General features: G+C 39.7%; 1 protein-coding gene across 1 annotated transcript in view; it reads left to right on the forward strand.

The window, feature by feature from the left end:
* The first annotated feature begins 858 nt into the window (after positions 1 to 858).
* The window catches only part of LOC134225455 (protein peste-like), a 49,564-nt gene continuing 27,477 nt past the window's right edge, over positions 859 to 22,945 (forward strand). Inside the window, exon 1 of the mRNA XM_062705538.1 lies at positions 859 to 1,638. The gene's annotated coding sequence lies outside the window, so the exon portion shown is untranslated. The remainder of the gene's footprint in view (positions 1,639 to 22,945) is intronic.

The raw sequence follows: 22,945 nt of genomic DNA on the forward strand, positions 1-22,945 counted from the left end.
AATTAGCACTTTTAAAAGCAAAAATTGCAAAATGCATATAATACAATATAATACAAAAAATCCATAAATAAATCAATATTATCAATAATAACAAAATTTTCCACAAAATAAATATTTATTTTACATTAGAAATTAAACATTTTCCATAAAATAATCAATCAAAAGTAAAAAAAATTCCATGAAAATACGAAAAAGCAATAAAATTGATAAAATCTTCCATGAACTTCAAACGATTTTTAAGAGAGGTCATTTATGGAAAAATTGCTTTTATATTTCTTTATGAAAATTTTCAATTTTTTCATTGTTCTTTTTTGATTTTTTCGTGGAAAGTTTTTAATATTTTGTGGATTTTTTTTTGTAAACAGTCAAAAATAAAAGAATCCATAAAAAATTAAAAGCTTTCCACTTAAAATAATATTGATGTATTTATGGAAACTTAGTTTCCCGTGGAACATTTTGATTTCTTTACGGAAAATTCTTCTTCTATAATTGCAATTTTTGCTTTTTTAAGTGCTAACCTATTTTTGTTTTGTGAAAATGTCCTAATTGTTTGTGGAAATTTTGCATTATTTTTGGACATTTTATATTTGTTTATTGCTCATACACTGATTTCTTTTCTGCCAATTTCCTAACTTTTTTTTCCTAAGTATTTATTTTAGTCGAGGGATAACCACGTTTAATCAGCATACAAATTATAAAAATAAATAAAACTGTAAGGATATGTATTAATTTGCCGAATGTATCATTACCATACTTTCATTCAAATCAGATCAAAAACTCACGCCGATGAGCCTACTTTGGCATCACTGCAACGCTCCCCCTAATTACACTTTTTACCCTAGGTTCCGCGGTGACACTCAACCAGTGCTAGAACGGTCGTCGATACAAGCAGATGTGCGCAGTGCCAGACCAGGCACACACTAGTGCCGATCCGACCTATCCGTAGAACCAATCTAATTCAAGCGGGAAGAAGAAAGTGAAGCCGTTCGTTTTAGTGCGAAACACGTTACGTAGTGCGTCGCAAGATTTGGATAATTTTGGCAAATTCACCAACCGGCTGGTTGGCGGTGTGAGTCATTTCCTTCTAGTTGTGATAATTGTAACGATTTGGCCGGTACCGACGACAAGTCGCGTGATAGTCAGAAGTAAACCAGTAGAACATCCCATTATTAACGTGCGTGTGTTCTAACGAACAAGTTCGGGCGAAAATTTCCATTTATTGAGATTCCAATCTTAGGTGTGTGCAAAGGATCTCATCTCGGAATACGGTGAGATACGTATCGGCTCCCAACAACCTGCTATGCAACGAATTTCGCGTTACATTTTGCCAGTCTAATTAGTGAGTTCAGTGCATTGGTCGTTATCGGCAAACCAGATTCTCAGTAATTCATCTGTGGGTGGAAAAGTGCGCTATCATCCGGAGTCCATTGGTTCTCATCAGTGGAATGCGTAGACCATTGGCGGGCTTGGGTCCACTGCACGTGACATTGACATTGAGTCCGCTGGCGAAATTGACGGTCGATCGAGTTGGCAGCAGCACCACGTTCTGTCTGTGTACCCAACTAATTCGGTAGCAACAATATATGTACCATTTGCTGTGAAACCAGTGCCAGTGCATCGACGCCCGTACCGGTGGAGGTGAGTGTTTGTTTGTTTTGCCAAATAACTATCAGTAGATCGGTTGAGTGGATTGTTCGATTTAGATGGCTTTGTCATCCACATTGGGCGATAAAGCTTACCTATGGGTAAGAAAGATAAGAAACATGGCACAGGTGTTTGTCACTCGGCGAACACGTTGGCTTTTAGACTTTCGGGCAAAATGCATATACTCGGACGTTGAATACAATTAGGTAACAAGTTTATAAATTGGTTTATGAATTGGGTTAGGAATTGGAAAATGCTATGAAATAGTTCTGGTTAGGTTAGGTTAGATCATAAGGCAAAATCTTTCAATGTTCATCCATCTACTCTTAACATAGACTCTTATATGGTTGGGGTTCTGCCAAACCGGGTGATTTTTTGTTGGCGCTTGGTGTGATTTGGCAGAACTCCGACCATATATGAGTACGTGTGTATGTGCATATTTGCGTGTATTTGAGAGCGAAAAAAAATGAACAATTTGTTAATAACTATTTAATTTGATCCTGAGAGGTTAAGATCTTTTAACAATCCACAATTGAATAAAATTAGTCCCTTTTTCGTTGAAAAAGGACAGCGTTCGAAACTCCATCAACAAACAGAACAACTCGATTGCTACAGGTTGATCGAAAGTTTTCCAATGCATCGACAACCAATTGACATCGGGTTAAGGGAAGGAGAGAAAACGAGGGAGTTGTTCTAACACTAAACTTTTTTAGTCTTTATTAGCGAGACTTTCAGCCCTGGGCTGGCTCGTCTCGCGTCTTCAACACCCTCTTCAAAAAGAGCAAAATGTGGAAATAGCAGCTTTGCTAATTGAAATTTCTGTCTTGATATTGTTGCGTTCTGCATTTTATCACATTTGTTTATTTTTTATCGAACAGTATGCATCATTACTGAATATTTGGTAACAGCATAGATTGACTTTTAGCGGTAAAAGTGCGTCTCAATTCAACGTCGGAATCAGATCTATGTAAGTCGTTATTTAAATCATCAAAATTGTGTTCAGTATAACAGCAATTTAGAAGTTTCCAATATCTAAATGAATACTTACTGACTGATATTCATCCGGAAATTGACAGTGCGCAGCCGAATACGAAGACCGATGGGCTTCACCAAAAACAATCGAACTATGATTTGACAATAACATCTTGGGTGTGCAGTAATTGTTCGCATGTGGAAAGTGAGAAATGAGAAATGAGAAGTGAGTGATGAAAAGTTATAGTTTCGAAGTGAGAAGTAGGATGTGAGTAGTGAGAAAAAACAAAGCAAGGGGTGAGAAAAGATATGGTAATTGGGAAGTAAGAAGCGAGATGTTGAGTAGTGAGAAGTGAGTGGAGAGATATAAGACAGAAAGAAGAAGGAAGACAGAAGAACTAAGAAGAAAACAGAAAGAAAGCGAAAGAAGCTCGTTTCTTCTCGTTTGTCTTAACTTTTTACTTTTTACTGCTTTTTTCTCACAACCCACTTCTCACTCCTCATTTCTTACTTCTCACGACTCACTTCTTACTTTTCTATTCGTACATCTAGCTTCTCATTTTTTTCTTTCCACTACTCACTTCTCACTTATCACTATTAATTTCTCGCTTCTCACTTCGCTCATCTCACTTCGCACATCTCACTTCTCACGTCGCACTTACCTTCTTTCTCTTTTCACATCTCACTTCTCACTTATAACTTCTTATATCTCACTTCTGACTTCTTATTTCTCACTTATCACTTCTAACTTCTAACTTTTCACTTATGTATTACTTTTCTTTTCTTACTAATACTTCGCACTTTGAATTGTCACTTCTTACTTCTCACTTCTCATTTCACTCTTCCCATTACTCACTTCTCACTTCGATTTTCCCACTTACCACTTTACTTACCTTTTCACTTCTCACTATTCGTTTCTCTCTTTTCATTTCGCACATCTCACTCCTCACCGTAGCAGCACATATATTCCACATAGGCTACTGCAACTCATATGTGATCAGATTTAGTCACAATCAAGTTGCTGTAATCATTTTTGTCTAACATGTGCTGCTCGGGCACTTCTCACTTTTCACTTTTCACTTATATGAGCATGAGCATTATGACCGCACAATTCGTAGTTGCTACTCCGTGATTGACTGAACTTGCGAAATTGTACAGAGAACACAATTCATGGAGCTTCAGATTAGCTACCCATTCTCAATGTACACGTTTCGGGAGCTCAAATATTTGAAGTCAATAACGGTGCCGGCCATGTCCTTACGGTCATATAGGAAGGAAAGGATTGTTAGTCTGACTCTCGTTGCTACTACAGACCGAGTATACCTCTGCATCTCCACGATTGTCTTGGGATGGGATATCGTTTTAGGGACTGTCCATGAACCACGTAGACTCTTGAGGGGGGGGTATCGAAAAGTCTACGATAGTTTACGAAGGGGGACGGGGGGTATACCAAAAGTCTACGTAGACTTTTTGATTTTATGTTTTTTAAAAGCATGGATTTCACCAGGATATTCTGTGTTGAGCAGGAAAATTCTCCAAAATATTCTATAAAAATTTTCGAATTTTTATTTAAATCTTCACTTGGATTTTAGTGGCTATCGCTTCTGTCTTATAAGCAGGAGGTCGTGGGTTCAATTCCAGGCTCGTCCATTTCCTACTTTGTATTTCTATCTCTATTCCAGGGTGGCCACCGAACCGGGAAAAACGGGAAAAGCGGGAAAAAGACGGGAAATTGAAGTCACCGGGAAAAAAGCGGGAAAACCGGGAATTTAGGACATGTACCGGGAAAAAATAATTCTTCGTCAAGTTACATTCAAAATTCATCAGATTTATTATTTAATGTTCATTACTCAGTCGCATTCTAATTGAATTATTTTTGATTTCAGTACATGGTATGTGTGAGGTACGAAAAATAGGTAGACCTTTTTCCCAATCCAGTTTGTATTGCCACTAGATCATTTTGATATCATTTTCGAGTGACATATATCATAAATGTTCAGTTCAATCAAAATTATTTGCCTATTTTCCAAGTATAAGGCCACCGACTTGGACATTAATTTACTGTTCTGACAACTCAGATGTGAACAGGGTTGGGAAAAATCAAATTTTCGAAAAATCGAGAATGATCAAACTCACCCGCGATTTTACTTTTAAATTATCAAGTGATTAAAACTCGCCAGCGATTAAGAATCGTTTGAAAATCGTATCTTGATTTGAAGCATTTACCGTTACCTTTTAAACTGTTTTTCCTTACTAGCATGAAACCATAACGCCAAATAGAAGGTATAATGGGACTGTTGACAATTAGCTATTATTAGTGAAGATTAATGATTAAATGAAAATTCTGTGTTTATTATCATTTGAGTACAAAATTTGAGAAGTTGTCGCCGGCGACAACTCGCCTACTGTTTTCACGTGAAAAGTTTTCACATGAAAATTGCAAACACGATCGTCTGATAATGATTAAGCACAACACTGGATGTGAATATGTACATTATGTGGAATATTTTGATTTGAAAAATGTATTGGAGCCAACCATGGAACTCGAACACACGACCCTCAGTATGTTAGACTGGTTAACCAAGTAAGCTACGGACACTACAACACCGATCGGCGTAAAAATTTGTATACAAGGATTTTTTGGGCCGGTGAAGGTTTTCATGATGGGTTCGAGGCATCTACCCGCTTTAGAAAGGGGGGTTTCCGTACAAATGAAACGCAAATATTTGCATAACTCGAAAATTATTCGAGCAAATGGACCCAAAATAGACATGTCGAGGTTTTTGAAGACAAGAAATGTTTCTACGATGGTTCAAGTTCCCTCAAGTTCTCTCCCGCCCATACTATTGAAATACACATTTCTGCATAACTTGTTTATAATTAATTCAAGATGTTATTTTTAAGGATAGAACTGAAAATAAGAAAACCAAATTCTAGAAATTTTAAATGTAAAATTGATTAAATAATAAAGATTTGGGTCGTCAGATTAAGCTGTGTTCAAATTAGTTGTTATATAATTTTGTGCTTTTTTAAAAAGTAATACCAATGACTATGGCTTTACTTACTTCATTGCTAAGCTAAATATATAACACTATGGGTCTCCGAGCCTCCTATCTAAATTTGACTTTTGGATTGAAATTATAGCCTTCTGGTACAACAAGGTTGTACAAGAAAGGCAAAACATTGATTCGAAGATATAATTGTGTCTTTCCTCACATAATTTTGCGAAAATTTGAAAAACTTCGTTAGCTTCTTAGGAAGATCTTTGAAATAGTCTGAATAAGATCAAATAGTTCAGCTGTACTTTAAGATACTATACGTTTCTACTGCTTTCTGCGATCATTGTGCTCTAAGAAATAAAAATAAAACTAAACTGGCATGCAATGTCCATTGGTTCCGTCAGAAACTTACGACCACTTTGCAACTTTGCAACCAATAAAAGAATAATATCTTTGTAATGAGGTGCTTATGTGGTATTACCATATTGATTAAATGCCAGTCGACACTAACATTACATGGACACGAAGCGCACAATTTAAGTGTGCCTGTTGATTAAAGCATTTCGCAATACACGTTGTTGGTAATTTAATGTATCTATTTCAAAGGTTCTTTACAAAATATCAGTCGCTTCAATGTAAAACTGACCTCCGGTTTGATCAGGAAATAAAACACCCAATTAAAGCTTAAAAGCTCTCACCCTGTTTTTTCTTATGTCAAATAAAAACCGGGAAAAATTTACAAAAAATATCGGGAAAAGCGGGAAAAAACCGGGAATTTGAAAATCGAATTTCAGTGGCCACCCTGCTATTCCCACCAAAAACAGTTTGAGTTTCCACAAAAAAAATATTTGCAATTTTTGTAAAAAAGCCTTTCTAATTTTCATGAAAATTTTTTCGAATTTTTTACGAGTTCACAAAAAGTTCATCTGAAATTTCTCCATAATTTCCACCGAAAATTATTCAGAAAATATTTTTTAGAATGCCCATTAGATTTATTTAAATTTCCTCAAGAAATTGCTCCAAATTTGCAAGAGAAATTAAAAAAATCGTAGGAAACCATTCTAAATTTCCACGGGAAATATTTCGGAATTTCCGTTTAAACCTAGGTTTAACTAAAAATTACCTCGGGACATAATTCTAAATTTTCTCGGAAAATTACTCGGGTGTTTTAACGGGAATTTGGAATTTAGAAAAAAAATATTGGGATCTCAACAGATGATTATTCAGCGGGATATTGCATGGAATTTTCAAGAAAACCATCGAAATTATCACGGAGAGTTCTTTGGATTATTTGAAGGTTATCAATTGCGAAATTTTACGAAATTTCCACGCAAAACTTATTGGAATGTAGACTTGACATTCTCGATTTTTTTCAAAATTCTGAAAATTCACAATTTTCACAATTTTGAACCGGCGTTGAGAATTACAGGTCAGATGCGTGACAGATTTTATAAGTGGCGCGCCTATGCAAAAATGTGCACAGCACACCTCTTGGAGGAATTGAGTTCAACAGTAATTGAGGGGGTTAGAAGCAGAGGGGTGTAAGTGACATTTTTGTCAAAATTGAGTTGACTATAGCAAAAAATTCTTTGGTTCTAGAGCTTTGCGGCAATATGTCGATCTAGTTTGTACGATGTTTATAATAAATGTGAAAATTCACACAAAATTAGTAATTTTTTGAACCTTCATACAATTTGTATGAAACGGAAAAATATTGAAAAACTTTGCACCCGTTTTTCTCAAAACTAGGTTTTTGTCACTTACACCCCTTTGCGTTTGAGACCCTCAATTAAATTAATTGGCTTTGAGATTTGATTTCAGGAGTTATGGACAGAGGGTCAAATTTGATTTCGTTTCAATTTGATTTTTATTTTATTGGATTTTGTTAAGTTTGAAATTCGAATTTTGTTGTAGTGTTTGGAAATGGAATTGAATAGCTGAATTGCTTGAAGCGTGGTTGATTTCCATATTTTTCTAATCACATATGATGTTTTGTAAAATTTGGTAAAGTCTACGTAGACATCACAGGGGGAGGGAGGGGATTTGAAAAAGTCTACGAAAGTCTACTAGGGAGGACGGGGGGGTTTGAAAAAGTGAAATTTCGTTCTACGTGGTTTGTGGACAGCCCCTTAGTTACAAAGGATAATTTATCTGGAGTTACTTCGGTAAGTGATGCGATCTATGGGATGGGAAGTAACACTAATACGCTGTCTAATATGAAAACTAAGGAGAAAGAGAACTAAATCTCGACGACCGGCCGATCCGCTTACTGGAGAAACACGACTGGACATAAGGCACACTTTCGCTTTCTGATTTAGTTACTCACCCGCACAAAGCAGAACAAAATTACGGGGACCGGCCGATCGTTTTGCTTTTCGCACCTCACTTTTCACTTCTCACTTATAACATATTATCTCACTTCTGACTTCTCATTTCTTGCTAATCACTTTTCACTTCAAACTTCTAACTTTTCACTTCACACTTTTCACTTGTTTGTTACTACTCGCACTTCGCAATTTCTCACTTCTAACTTCTCAGTTCTCACTTCTCGTTTCTTACTTCTCACTGCTCACTTTCAACTTCTTATTTTGCACGTCTCACTTCTCATTTCTCACTTCTCGCTCCTCACTCACGTCTAACATCTTATTTCTCACTTCTTACTTCTCATTTCTCATTTCTCACTTATCGCTTATCGCTTTAACTTTCAACTAGGGGGAATGACGGTTTTGGCAGGTTTTGTTCTATTATTGTCAGGGGGGTTTTTTATGACTGATTATGCTCAAATTTGGCCTAAACATTCTTTGCATATCAAAGAATATTGTGGCCAAATTTCATAAAATTTGGTCAACAAAAACCCCCTGACAATAATAGAACAAAACCTGCCAAAGCCGTCTTGTCCCCTATATCGTGCATGTAACTGTTTCTGACAACATCGAGGTGAAAATGCATTGGAAAATTACTTTGACTTAAAAAATTTATCACGTAAGAAAGATATCGACCTACGGAGGGAAGGAAACGTTTATTTCTCACATGCCCACTTTCGTCAATTGTTACAAATATGCGATTACAGGCAGTATGGTTATGGGATTTTTTAAAACCATGTTTAAATCTTCCACAATGCTCCCCTCTGGCTACGCCCCTAACAGGGACAGTGTCAACATTCTAAGAGACAGAGACAAGAACTGAACAGAATATTACTTTATAGTTTTTTAGAGGAAAGTCTTGCCTTGTCCTAAGGTAAGTTAGTACAATTCCATTTAATTCCACCTCTTTGTTGTATGCTCGTTTTCAGTGTCTTGTAAGGGACGAGACACTGAAGACGGCTTTACCGTTGAACTTGAAATTCCTATCTGTAAAGTAAAAAAGATAATGGAATTAATGGAATAAAATGAACTTGTCCTACCGTCGCGTCGTGCGAGACTTTTTTTTTACAAATGAGAGGCTAGTTTGGACATTTTGAAACATAAAGTTGAGGGTAAATTTCTACGCAAATTCCAATATTGCGTTTCGGTTTCTTGTTGACGGCTGGATGAAAATTTTGTGTTTCGAAATTATACGATTTGAAATATTATTTTGCCAGAAAGGTCTGACATAATTATATTCTATTTCGTGTCTACTTGTTGTTTGTGTAGTGAACTGCTCCAAAGCTGGAAGTTGATTTTTCATTGTTCGGGTGGAGACGCATGGTAGTGCATTTCGATTTCGGTTGAAGCTAGATGTTTTTTTCAGACTTTGTTAAACTTTCCCAACAAAATGGTTTATATTTTCATATATACAAACACAGCTGATCCCAAGGCGAATCGATTGGTGAAAAAAACGTACAAATCGGTCAACCCGTTCGTGAATTATAATGCCTCAAAGGAAATACAAACTCATTTTAATATACAAAAGAAGAAGAAGATAGAAAAGAAATAAAAAAAGAAGATAGAAGAAGAAAGATATATAGATAGATAGATAGATGAATAGGGAACATCCATAAATAACGTAACGCTTAGAAGGGGAAAGGAGGGAAGGTTGATGGAATAGTTGTGACGATTCATACAAAAAGTGTAACACAGGTTAGGCGACAATGTCCCAGTGGTAGATATAATGCCAATAAGAAGAAGAAGAAAAAGAAGAAGAAGAAGAAGAAGAAGAAGAAGAAGAAGAAGAAGAAGAAGAAGAACACAGGGGAGAGGGGATATGAAAATAGTCAAATAATTGCGTTACGTTAATTGTTGTCGATTTTCCCATACAATTTTCCAGTGTTGTGCTTAATCATTATCAGACGATCATGATGGCAATTTTCATGTGAAAACTTTTCACGTGAAAACAGTAGGCGACTTGTACTCAAACGATAATAAACACAGAATTTTCATTCAGTCATTAATTTTCACTGATATCAGCTAATTGTTAACAGTCGCGTTATATCTTCTATTTGGCGTTATGGTTTCATGGTAGTTAGGCAAAAGTGGTTCTAAATGTAACGGTAAATGCTTCAAATCAAGATACGATTTTCAAACGAATCTTAATCGCTGGCGAGTTTTTATCACTTGATAATTTAAAAGTAAAATCGCGGGTAAGTTTGATCATTCTCGATTTTTCTAAAATTTGATTTTTCCCATCTCTGCAATTTTCACTTGAACCTAGAATTACAGACGAATAGACATGTTTTATGTGTCGAAGATTAGTCAAAGTTCTCCTATTAAACGGTGAGTTCGAATATTTTCAATAGGTCAGAGGTCGTCCTCTTTTCATTTTTTTGTTTGCATAGTGATCGAACGCACTATCGCCGTTTAGCTTTGGTCAAATTTAGATGATGGTACTGATTTTAAGACGATGACTTCCATCGCGTTTTTTTCAAAGTGTTACGTCTACTTTCCTTTCCTTACACACACGTAAATAAAAATAGATTTTGTTTGTATGGTTTCTCGAAATAACACGGATGGTAATTGCACTGTTTTTGAAAAAAAAACACGGATTATTTTGGCATGGCTTCTTGATTTCACATGTTCAGTTTATTTTTAGGAAATAAAATTAAATCTTAAACTGGGGAAAGTATGATGTAGAAATTTGGAGGAAAATCGTCAGGTCAGCTGGAATGGCCTAGATGGCAAGAGGGATATTGGATTTATTGGAAGACAAAAACGGTTGGCTTTGAAATCTAGCAAATCGGCTTTTGTCGTTGAATCAAAGTTGATTGCATATTTTCCGGGTATTGGGCAACTCGACTTGGACATTATTTACAATGTTCTGAAAACTAGGATGCAAATATATAGGAGGAGATCCCCCAGTGCCGGACACATAAGCCATTTAACAAAAAGCTCTCAAATTATTCGAGTTATGATCACTTGTATACCATAGCATAGCATAGTTACGGTGTACTTCGTAGATACTAGTGCACCAGTGATACTCATGTTTTTCTTTTGAAATCCTTATTCAGATTATTATCAGAAATCAAGGTGGGTGTAGTCCTTTTTTTTGTCGTACGTATTATTTTTACATAATTTCAAGTGATTGTTGGCCCTTCATCTTTGGTTTAGTTTCTTAATTTATTTGTTTTAATTTGAATTTATAAAAGTTTATCTATATTTTCAAGGTAGCCTTAAAGAGGCATCGGTTAATTTTTAAAATTTGATAACCTAACTACTATTTACACAAATTGTTACTTACAATAATAATTTGATAACCTAGATTGGAACAAGCGCCCTAATTGTAGCTTGGTCCGAAAATAAGCAACGAACGCTAAACCGATCTTTACATTCACCAAAGCGTTCTTGTAGTGTTTTAATACCGGCCAGGACGGTGGATCTCAGAAGTTCGTGTCCTGGGAGGGGTGTTCATGATCATCCTCAAGAATTTGTTCTGCACTCTTTGGAGTTTGAGGTGATGGGTTTTAGCGCAGCTCTCCCAGACTGGCATACCGTATTCGATCACGGGGAGAATGATTTGCTTGTAGACAGCAAGCTTATTTTCCAGCGACAAAGACGACCGGCGGTTGATCAATACAGCAGTTTCAACAAAACGTTACACTTTGTAACCGTCTTGTCAACCTGTTGCCGAAAAATGAGCTTGCTGTCGAGGGTCAAGTCAAGGTAGTCATCCTCGTTGGCCCATTCCACTGTCGTGCCATTGAAGATGATTTTGCAGTCCTCAGCCGGAATAAGCCTGGGGGATTTCGAGTGGGAGAAGATGATGGTCTGGGTCTTCGCCGCGTTGATACAGATCTTCCAGCTGGTGAAATAATCCGTCAGGACATCCAGATCTCGTTGGAGTTTTGCTACGAGCGCTCGTATGAATCGTCCTGTAGACGATAGAGGTGTCATCTGCGATCAGTGACAAAGTGTCGGCTTCTTGAGATTCTGGTATGTCGGAGGTGAACAGGTTGAACAGCAAGGGCCGAGGATACTACCTTGCGGGACGCCTGCGACGATGTGCGCATTGGAACTCGCTCCGCTGATTGAGACCCGGAATGTCCGTGCCGACAGATAGTTGCGGATGATTTTCACTAGGTAGCTGGGAAGATTGTAGCGATGTAGTTTGTACACCAGACCATCATGCCATACATTGTCGAATGCCTTCTCGACATCGAGTAAGGCCATGGCGGATGTGTGAGAGACATGCTTGTTCCGTCTGAGGACGTTGGTAGCTCGGGTCAGTTAGTGTACGGTTGATCGACCACGTCGGAAACCAAATTGCTCATGGCGCAAGATGTTATGTTGTTCGGCAGACTCGAATAGACGGTGGTAAATTGCTTTTTCAAACAGCTTGGATAACCCTGATGGGACGATAGCTTTTTGGAGAGGAAGGATCCTTCCCAGGCTTCATGATGGGAATGACTTTCGCTGACTTCCAGGACGATGGGAAGTAGCTGAGTCGCATACACTGATTGAAGATCAGCGAAAGGTGCTCAAAGAATGGTGCACCCATGTGTTTGAGCTCGAGATTTAGGATGCTGTCGAAGCCTGGGGCCTTCATGCTTTTTGATGATTTGATATAGGCCGTCAGTTCGCTAGCTGAGATCTCCAACTCCTCCGAAAAGTCGTTTGGAGTCAGATGGATGTTGTTCGCAAGATCGCTAACGGCTGCTTCATGTGGACTGATGATGTTCTGTCCAAGATTATGTGAGCTGACGAAATGGCGACCTATTTCGGCTGCCTTCTCTGGAGGAGTTATCAAGCGATCCTTAGAGCCATTGTTATCTAGTGGGATCAAAGGTGGAATGGGTCGAGGCTTGGATTTTAGAATTTTGGTCAACTTCCAGAACGGCTTAGCACAGTCTGGGAGAGCGCGGATCTTATTGGAAAAAATCTGGATAATTTTAGTCATGCGATTGCATCGGGTCTTAAGCGCAGGCACCCCAGTACGTTGGTACTGTCTACGAGTGATATTTCGCAGACGGATCAAATCTTTGGTGAGTGTCAGGGTGCTACTTACCTGCTGGGCCTTTGGTACATTCTGTTCGCGGGCAAGGGAGAGCGCCTCCTGGAGCTCGGAGCTGCTTGTCGACGTCTTCGGATGACACCGGATGCCGATGGTAATCGATGTTCTCGTCCACGCACCGTTGAAACCGACCCTAGGCGACTTGGCAGTTAAGCCGGGTTAGCTCGTTCAGATTCACCTAAGTTCCAACTTCAGCCACCTCCGGATAGTGGTCCGAGATGATTTCCTGGCAGACGACTGGCTGGGAGACGTGATCGCTCATGTTCGTAATGAAGAGGCCGAGTGTTGCATGAGCCCCGGACCGTGTCAACCGGGTAGGGCTGTCAGGGCTCCGGATGGTGTAGTGGCCCTCCAGCTCGTCGTTGGACCAGACGACTCCGTTCCGGTTTGAGACGGTGGTTCCCCACGATTGGTTTTTTGCGTTCAGATCTCCAGCGATGATGAACTGCCCCTGCCGCCGAGTGAGCTTCACTATATCCCTTCTTAGTTCTTCCGACGTGCCGTCGTCGACTTTGACTTGTGTGGGACAGTAAGCCACGATGAACGTGACGACTCCGACGAAGGTGGTGACTTCTACTCCAATGGCTTCGATGATTTTGAGCTTGAAATCCGGCAGCATGCGGCAGGCGATGTTGCACCGCAAGGCGATTGCCACTCCTCCTCCTCTGGAGCTTGTTCGATCGAACCTCACCAGCCTAAAACCCGGAATTGTTGCGCTTACCTCGGGCTTCAGGTGGGTTTCGGTGATGAAAGCCGCGTCAATCTCCTTCTCCTGAAGGAAATCGCTGAGCTCGATGATTTTGCTCTTGAGCGAGCAAGCGTTCCAATTTACCAGACCCAACCTAGTAGCCATTTTCAATGACGAAAAGGCCCAGAGTGTAGATCTGGTCGAACCGGGATTTGCAGCTTCGAAGCCGAGCCACGAGTTGACTGAATATTGGAGCCAGCTGCTTCGGGGTGTAGAGCGAAGCGTAATCTTCCAGGGGTAGAGGGTGCTCATCTTGCTGCTGGCGGAATCCTGGGGGAGAGAGCGGCGGCCATCCGTTGGTGGACGGGCTGGATGTTGCTTTGCTTGGCTTGACTTCCGGTGGGACCGAGACAGCAGCAGCTGCGAGTCTTCTTTACGGTTGCAGCGGCGGAAGGACCGGGATCGGCCGTCGCGGAAGCGGGATTGTCGGGAAGTTACGTTCAACGAGCAATGCAATGGGGTAAGCTTCGGGCTGGTCGATTTTTTATTGAAGCTTTTTTGCGGATTTCGTAGAACTCCGAGCGTTTCGGGCAGGCCTTCGTGGTGGTCCGATGCTTTGGCACACTCAGCCTCTTCCATTTGCTCGCACTCGTCGATGCTGTGGTCACCGCCGCACCTGGTGCATCGTGCGTTCATGAAGCAGTTCCGCGTTCCATGACCGAAGCGGAGACAGTTCATGCACAGCGTGACGTCACGATGCACAGGCTTGTACTTTGTCCACACGACGACAGTGCTGTTGATGGCCTTGATTTGCTTGAGGTCCTTCATCGTGGTAGTACCGTGCTCCAGGTGCAACAGGTAGAGCTGATCACGGTAGGCCCGGGAAGTGTCATGCCGGCGGATTTTGTAGATGTTGGTCGGCTTCAGACCATTTTCCTCCAGAGCTTCCTTCAGCTCCTTTTCGTCCACTTCGTCGAGGCCACACAGCACGACTTTGATGGGTTTGCTGCCGGGAACGTCGTGGGTGTAAAACTGGAACCGTTTCGCATTCAGGTACTCCAGCACCTTGAGCGAGGAGTACTTGTTGCTCAAGAAAAGCTTTTCACTTCCCTCGTCGGGAACAACCACCTTCGATGGACGCTTTCGCGTTTCATTCACGACCAAATTGGCCGCGGTATCTCCCATGACGGGTCCGGGAGAAAATAACGCCAACGCGACGAAGCGGAAAACGTAAACACAGGGAACGAGCGAGAAAATACACTTGGTAAAAATGCGCGAGCAAAAAACACGTCCGTACGTGTTGCTGTCTCGAACTGGAATGAACGTCCTTGATTCCAATCTAGGATAAAAACCACAAAAGCATGAGGATTACTCTCGGGCGTGGCCAAGCCCATATTCACCGTAACTTGGGAAGGGGAGGAAGTATTGACGTAGTACTTACTTAATGAGTGGCCCCCGACTCAGCGACACCCTCATAAGTACCACGGAGTTGGATATTGGAGAAGGTATTCGTTGGGTCAGGATTTGTCTGTAGCTGACAATATGACCGTGGTAGATCTTACACCGTTACACCAAAGACTAATTAAGACGTCACTGTCGAGCTCTTCGAAAGGACCACTTCTAGTACTGCATTCGGTCCCTCGGTACCCAAGTTTGACAGTTATGATAATATCCCAATTTTTATCTACCTTGATGAGTACTGTGAAGTAGTAACCAATAGTAACCAAACAAGCTTGTGTACGGAATGTGAAATCCTTGTTTGTTTTCGTATGTCGGAGAAAATTTCATGTAGTTTATCTTTAATTATTTCAATTTATTTGATATATTATTAATTTTTGAAGGAAATAGTGAGAAAATGTGCGTAGGGTGATTGTCCGCACGGAATATTCATTTGTGCATCGAATATTCAGATCAAATTTTACCAGACCACATTTCGGAAATCCTTTTTACGGCGATACATAATTCATGGGCATTATAAACATTCTTAGGTCTGATCTCTTCACCTCCGCTTAGGTCTTGAACCAAGTTTAAGCATATAGGCACAGACAAACAGACGTAACAGTAAAGAAATTCCCATCGATCATGGCTTCAACGCTCAATTTGAATTAGATCGATTGCGCGTTTCACAACTAGAGGCGCCAGCGTCGTAATCCTTCGAGTTTGACATTTCACTCCAGCGCCTTCTGGTGACAATGTCATACGAGACATTGTTTCGTGTAACATGCTCGCAAGATGGTAGTAGAGGAGTTGAACGATGGATGTTTGTGAAAAATGTTCCAGCTGTTACGTCTGTTTGTCTGTGATATAGGTAAGCACCGCTTAGGAGTTAAGCGGAGGTGAAGAAATCGGCCTTGGTCCCATTGGATTACTATCAAGAACCGCTAATAAATTGAACATTATTGTCCTGGTAATCACAATAAAGTAAATGAAAATGGATTTTTGGAAGAATGGTGGGATTCGGAATTTCAATGAGAAATTCGTTCGATCTTCTAGAACATAAATCTGCAAAGAAAATAAAGTATTGGATTACGAGGTGGGGTCATTCATAACGGATATATAACCGGTTAATTGCCTTTCGTTCAACACACATGCCATTTATTCGAAATTCTGGGACACTGTCACGTGGTTATCCAAAACTTACAGTACACGGCATCGCTGCTACCTTTTTTATTTGTAGATTGAATATAATCTGGAACAGAAGAATATTTTATTACATTTTTGTGATATCTTACAAAATGAACATTTTCCTCGACATTTTCATTTTTTCCAATGTTATAATTTACATAACAATTGAACAGTCGTCATAGCAACTCATTAAGGAGTACCAGTCGCTAAACTCAGTACATGAATCAAGGTGATTTCTAAATGTGGTTGTATAGTTGTATGATCTAGTACTTGATGAACACTGAAAAAACTGACATTTGTATGGGACATGAACGTCTTAATTAGTCTTTGGTTACACACCCCCAAAGGTGTGTACCAGCAGCGTTACGGGGTCGAGTTATGATCACTTGTATACCATATACACAAAATATGATCATGGATGATTCATACCAACTAGGGGAACTGCTTCGTTTTCCATATCACTGAACTTATATTCATCTCATCGCAAAACAAAGAAATACAGCACCAATTATTTTGGCTAACACGCGTGCTTACTGGTGAAAAAAAAAACACAAAAATAAGAAACAAACCAAATTTCTTTTCATTGCTTTGTTTTTGATGGGATTGAAATAGGAGCTATGGGATGAGGTGCCGAACCGTTCTCCTACATTTGATCATTTGGACACGTTCCTTGACGATGTATTTTGATGATGGATTTTGGCGACAAATTTCACGGTTTAGAAAAGTGTCCCCAAGCACCGGACACTGTTGCATCATGTTTGAAGATGACTAAGTTCTTGATACATGAGTAAATAATGATTATTTGATCACATTAAAAATCTCACTGTTTGGACCCGGGGGACAGCTACTGCTAACAAATCATGATCGTTATTCAAAATATGGCTAATATTTGCCATTTCTACATCATCAGAATGCATTCGATTCATTTTAATATTGTTGAGTCAAACCTTCTAAAGTAATGCGAAATATAATTTGTTTTAGCATATTTGATCAATTTACAATGTTGTACAAAGTTTACAACATGAGGATATTCAAAGCAGGTAAAGGACTTTTCAATAGCGGAAGGATCTCCACAAGTGTCGTGATGAGAAGTGTTCAGTATTAGGAGGTGTCCGACGCTGTTCGTATCAGAAGCAGTCCATTTTTGCCTAAAAGGTGGACAAGAGTTCATTGTACGATAAAGGATTACATGTCCTCCCAAAGGATACCGTCTGGTAATGCTACTTAAGGGTAATGGTACAAAGGCCACAAATCGGCCATCTTGCAAACTTACTTACTTATGGGTCCTGTACACCTCCGGTGGTGCAAAGGGCCGACATGAAAGATCTCCATCCTGAGCGTTGCTCGGCTATCGCTTTAACCTGTTGCTAGGTTAGATTTCGGTCCACTTCTTTTATTTCTTTACTGAGGCTTCGCCGCCATGAGCCTCTGAGTCTGCCTCTGCTGCGATGTCCCGCTGGGTTCCAGTCTAATGCTTGTTTACATATTTCGTTTCCGCCCCTACGTAGAGTGTGGCCGACCCAGCCCCACTTCCGATCCCGAATTTCTGTTGCTATCGGCCTCTGGTGACAACGACGATGGAGCTCGTTGTTTGAGATCCAGCTGTGAGGCCACCAGTGATGCATACCAGCAGCCGTTGAGTGTTCTCCACTGATACAGTTGAAAATTCGTATTTTGGTGCATTCACTTATCTGCCTGTTTTTTCAGATATTTCTTAAACTAGCAAAGGCAGTCCTTGCTTTCTTGATCCGTGCGCCTATGTCGATCTTGGTACCGCCGTCTGACGCCATTTGGCTACCAAGATATTGGAAGCTTTCAACATTCTCCACTGGTTGCCCGGCTACTGTGAAACTGTGTTTACATCCAACGATTTGGTTTTGTTGACGTTGATGACTAAACCTGCCGAAGAGGAGCGCTCGGCAAGGTCGTTGAGCTTACTCTGCATATCAGAGCGCCTTTGCGCGAGGAGTGCAACATCATCCGCCAATTCAAAGTCATTTAGGTGCTCCATGGTTATAGGCTGCCATAACAGCCCGCGGTTTGGGACACGGTCAATCGCATCTACCAGAATCTCGTCGATTACGATGAGGAACAGTAACGTAATATCTTGCAAACCTCGTGCTTTTTCCAGTGAATTTTTGAAAGCACGAGTTAGGAGAATCAAAACGCACATAAGCGTGTGTATATAAACATTTATTAAATTATTCGATTTCTATGATTAGTCATCACTCACATGGGAATCAAGCTTGTACAACCTTGTAATCAGTGGCAGACTATTTTGTGAACGAAAAAAAAAACATTTGTGAAACCCTCGGGGACATATCGTTGCGTAAGCCCGTCAGAAACGATATTCGATTTTACCAACACCCATCATGGGGATTTACCTGCCCCCGTCCCCCGAAATATAGTTTGTTTTTGTTGATTAGCCTTCAAGTTCAGCACTGATAAGTTGCTATCGGATAAATGGGCACGTGCTGTATCGCATATCGTAAAAAAATGTTATAACGATATTGAGTCTTGACACATATTTCTATGACATTTAGTTATGGAGAAACATCCCGAACTGATTTCTCGTTCAAATTTGGGCAGTAATGTCCCTATCGAGCCATTATAACAAACCAGAAAGCAATTATTTCCCGGGTTTTCCTCGAATTTTGCTTTTTTTTCCAAGTTCGTTTATTTGGTAGGCTCAGGCGTGTATGAATTTTGCTTTTATGTTCACTTTGAGGTTATATCTTATCAAGTCGTAATCATTACCAAGGGACGATAAGTCCCTCCGCGATCATGTTTACATACAACCGAACGCGGGAGGTTTATCGCTAATTTCGGTTTGATTTGCACAGCCAAAAATGATTTGTAATTTATAATTATGATGCACAAATAGTTTGTTTGTACCTTCATTTTTCGATGATTTATGACGAAAATGTGACTGGCGTTAGGTTGTTAGGTTGAGATGCAAGCCATATGCTAGAAAGCATAATACTCTTTCCATTTGTCTAGAACTAGTCTGCAACATTTTGGTCGGTGATTCTGTCTTATTTATAGCTTATTTTGTCTTGCTATTCACCATAAAAAACACCATACAATGTATTTTGAAATCCAGCCGAATTCATCACAAGTCTCACCAAAGTTTCTTAGAATTGGTTTTTGAGAATCCCTACTACAAATCGTTATTTCACTTCCCGTTTATAATAATAAATAAGTTATATTCCGCCTTACAACCGCTGATTCTTCTCTTGAAACGATCGCGATACGGTCTAACTGATAATGATCTCGGGCTGGAAATTTCTATTGAATAGTAGTAGTTTTCGTACATCTAACGTATTAGTTGTCGATGAAGGCACCAGCAGGGACTGCTCCAGTTCTAAAGCGGTTGCGTCTCAGTTGCTATCTACAATCGCGAACGCAAGTAACCTAGCAAATTGATATGGATTGTTTCGCAGCATAATAAAAATACGAAACAAGTGATTCATTCAAGAGGGTTAGCCAACAAATGTAACGCCAGGTGCGGTAAACACAATCATATTGTCAACAACGTAAGGCGAGAGGTTTATTTGGCCGATGGGTACGTAGGTTTACTTTAGGGAAAAACGGTGGTGATTTTCAATTTTTGCAGTTCCGTAATGCAATAATAAGATAAATCAAGTAATTCCATCTACCCATCAACTCGTTGTTGTCAGATCAGCGCAATGCTAAACATATGGTTTAGAAAATTTGTATCTTAAGAGCGCGAGAAAAATGCATGTTTATATTTGATGAAAAATAACTATCGAAAACAATGTTGGAAATCATCTCTTAGAATAACGCATAGATTATTTTATAACTTCAGTTCCAACTTACGTTATCCAGTGTTTAGCTACAATAAACATATCGAGAAAAATCTAAGGTTTGATAGTTTGTATGCAACCTGCTGTTCTACTTGTTTACTCGAAAACTCTTCAAACAATTCCCTAAGATGAGCTTGATTTCGTAACGATTGCGAAAAAACTATATTGATCTGTATTGGTCATCAGTTAATAACTGTGGAAGTACTGAATAAACACCATGCCGGTATGTGGCTATGTTCCAGTGGAGCATGTATTACAAATAAGAAAAAGAAAAAGATCATCAGCGAAAAGCTTTGGTTGATTACTTTTGGATAATTGGAGAAGGAATTCGGTTTGCAATAAAATGGAAATGTGTCCAGTGTTTTGACGCTAAGAGAATAAGTCTGGTGTTTAAATAGTTTCGATCGTTGTGAATTTTTCGTAATCTTATTGTCAGCTTGAAGCTATACCCAATTTCCAATTCGTTAGCATACGAAAGTTTAGATTGGATTAGAGCTATACGAAAGTATACGAGCGCGACAAAAAGTAGTGACTGTATTGCCGGAAATAAATATAAAGACAAGCTCGATTTTTATACAGTACTAGTGGACCCGGCAGACGTTGTCCTGCATAGTAGGCGTAAATGTCCATGCAAAATTTCCATACGAATCTTAATTTTAGTATTTCACGATTTACTTAACCTTATTTGTAATTTTCGCATGAGTGAATATCATATAAACCCGTCAGAAACGATAATAAAAATATCTGCTGAAGTAATGAAGAAAATCCATCCAGCCGTTTTCGAGTTAAGCGGATACGAACACAGACCATTTCATTTTTATTATATAGATGGTTATATTAGGGATCAATTTTTTGATTCAGAGCGCTTCCTTCATCAAATAAAATCGAGGCTTTCTTTACATTTATTTTTACCAGTGTTGTGGCCGTGAACCATTGCCCATTTTCCGCATATATGCCCTTAACAACACAATAATGATTGAATTATGTAATTTTCAAATCATACTAAGTCGCCTGTCATTTACGCAAAGATCCATATAGAGATACGTACATCAAGCGGAGCACCCCACGAAAAAGGAGAGTCATACGCATCTAATAAAGTCGTTGACTGACGAAAAAAAGACTGAGTGAGAGTTTCGTTATCAGTGTACAAAACTCGCTGGAGCGCTTATCATTCGAAACGAGGGTAACGCAAGAGAAGGCGACCGTGGGAAGAGATTCGCTCGGAAGGAAGGGTGAGTGCAAATCAGCAGCCAACGGCGACACATTGGAACACCTGTTCGGAAACATCGATGATTGTGATAATTGGCTGGGGAGTGTACGTTATCTGTGTGGTGAACAACATTCAATGGTATTATTCGATGGCTTGGATTACGCGTGACCTGGAATGCATTCTATTCGAAATTTCAGAATATGAGATTGAGGAGAAAACTATATGCGATACTCTGCGGCTCACTATCTCCCTATAATCAGAAGGTTACTCATAACCCGGTTTGACATGGGTTCATATTAATTAAATTTAACCCTTCCGGTACGACAATGAATGATTTGAATTTTTATTGCGTTTGGTTGTAAAGATAATTTGAAATAGAACTCGAAGGCTAACCATTCTTTTAATTGATTTCTTTCTTGATGGGTGACCATATGGTATCCTAAAGGAGGACATGTTGTATGGGAAAAATCTTACATGAGGGAGGGGGGTTGAAAAACCCCGAAAAAATGCTTACGTAATTAGAGTACGGCCCCTTACTACTCGCAGGGAAACAAGAGCGAAGTGTTACGATCCATACAAAATTTTCAGATGCTTCATACAAAAAGTGTGACATAGGGGGGAGGGTGGTTTGAAAATGCCCAATTTTTGCGTTACGTAATTAATGGATCTTCCCTTATATGGGGGAAGGGGCGTTTGGCCGAAACCCATTTGGCCGAACAAACCATTATGCCGAAACCCATCTGACCGAAAGGGTCATTTGGTCGAAAGGGTCGTTTGGCCGAAAAGGTCATTAGGCCGAAAGGATAATTTGGCCGAAAGAATCGTTTGGCCGAAAGGGTCGTTTGGCCGAAAGAGTCGTTTGCCCGAAAGAGTCATTTGGCCGAAAGGGTCATTTGGCCAAAAAGGTGGTTTGGCCGAAAAGGTCGTTTTGCTGAGTGAGAAGAGAAAAATGAAGAGTGAGACGTCTCACTTCTCACTCCTTATTTATCACTTCTCGCTGTAAAAAGTGAGAAGCGCAAAGTGAGTAAATAGTGAGACAAAGTGAGAAATGAGAATTAAGAAGTCTCTCTTCTTTCTTATTTTTCAAATGACCCTTTCGGCCAAACGACCCTTTCGGCTAAACGACTCTTTCGGCTGAATGACCCGTCCGGTCAAATGACCCCTCGGCCTAATGATCCTTTCGACCAAACGACCATTTTGGTCAAACGACCTTTTCGACCAAATGACTTTTTCGGCTAAATTACCCTTTCGGCCAAATGACCTCTTCGGCTTATACCATTAAGTATAAAGCCAAATAGTATATTGAGCCAAACAACTTTCGGCCTAGTGGCATTCGGCCAAATGGCTTTCGGCCAAACGACCCTTCCCCCTTTATATAATAGTCGGAAATGTACCAAAACTACTTTCAATGAACTTACTAATATAATATTCCTAATCATATTGAAAACTAAAAATTGATCGATGTTTTTTATGTTCTCCTTTTCCACCAAATGTCCTCGTTTGCGCTACGATTTGGATGAATTGTTTTACTTTGAGAAAATTTCATGAGGGCTACCAT

The sequence above is a fragment of the Armigeres subalbatus genome, chromosome 3 (genome assembly GCF_024139115.2).
Source record: "Armigeres subalbatus isolate Guangzhou_Male chromosome 3, GZ_Asu_2, whole genome shotgun sequence".
Classification (NCBI taxonomy): Eukaryota; Metazoa; Arthropoda; class Insecta; order Diptera; family Culicidae; genus Armigeres; species Armigeres subalbatus.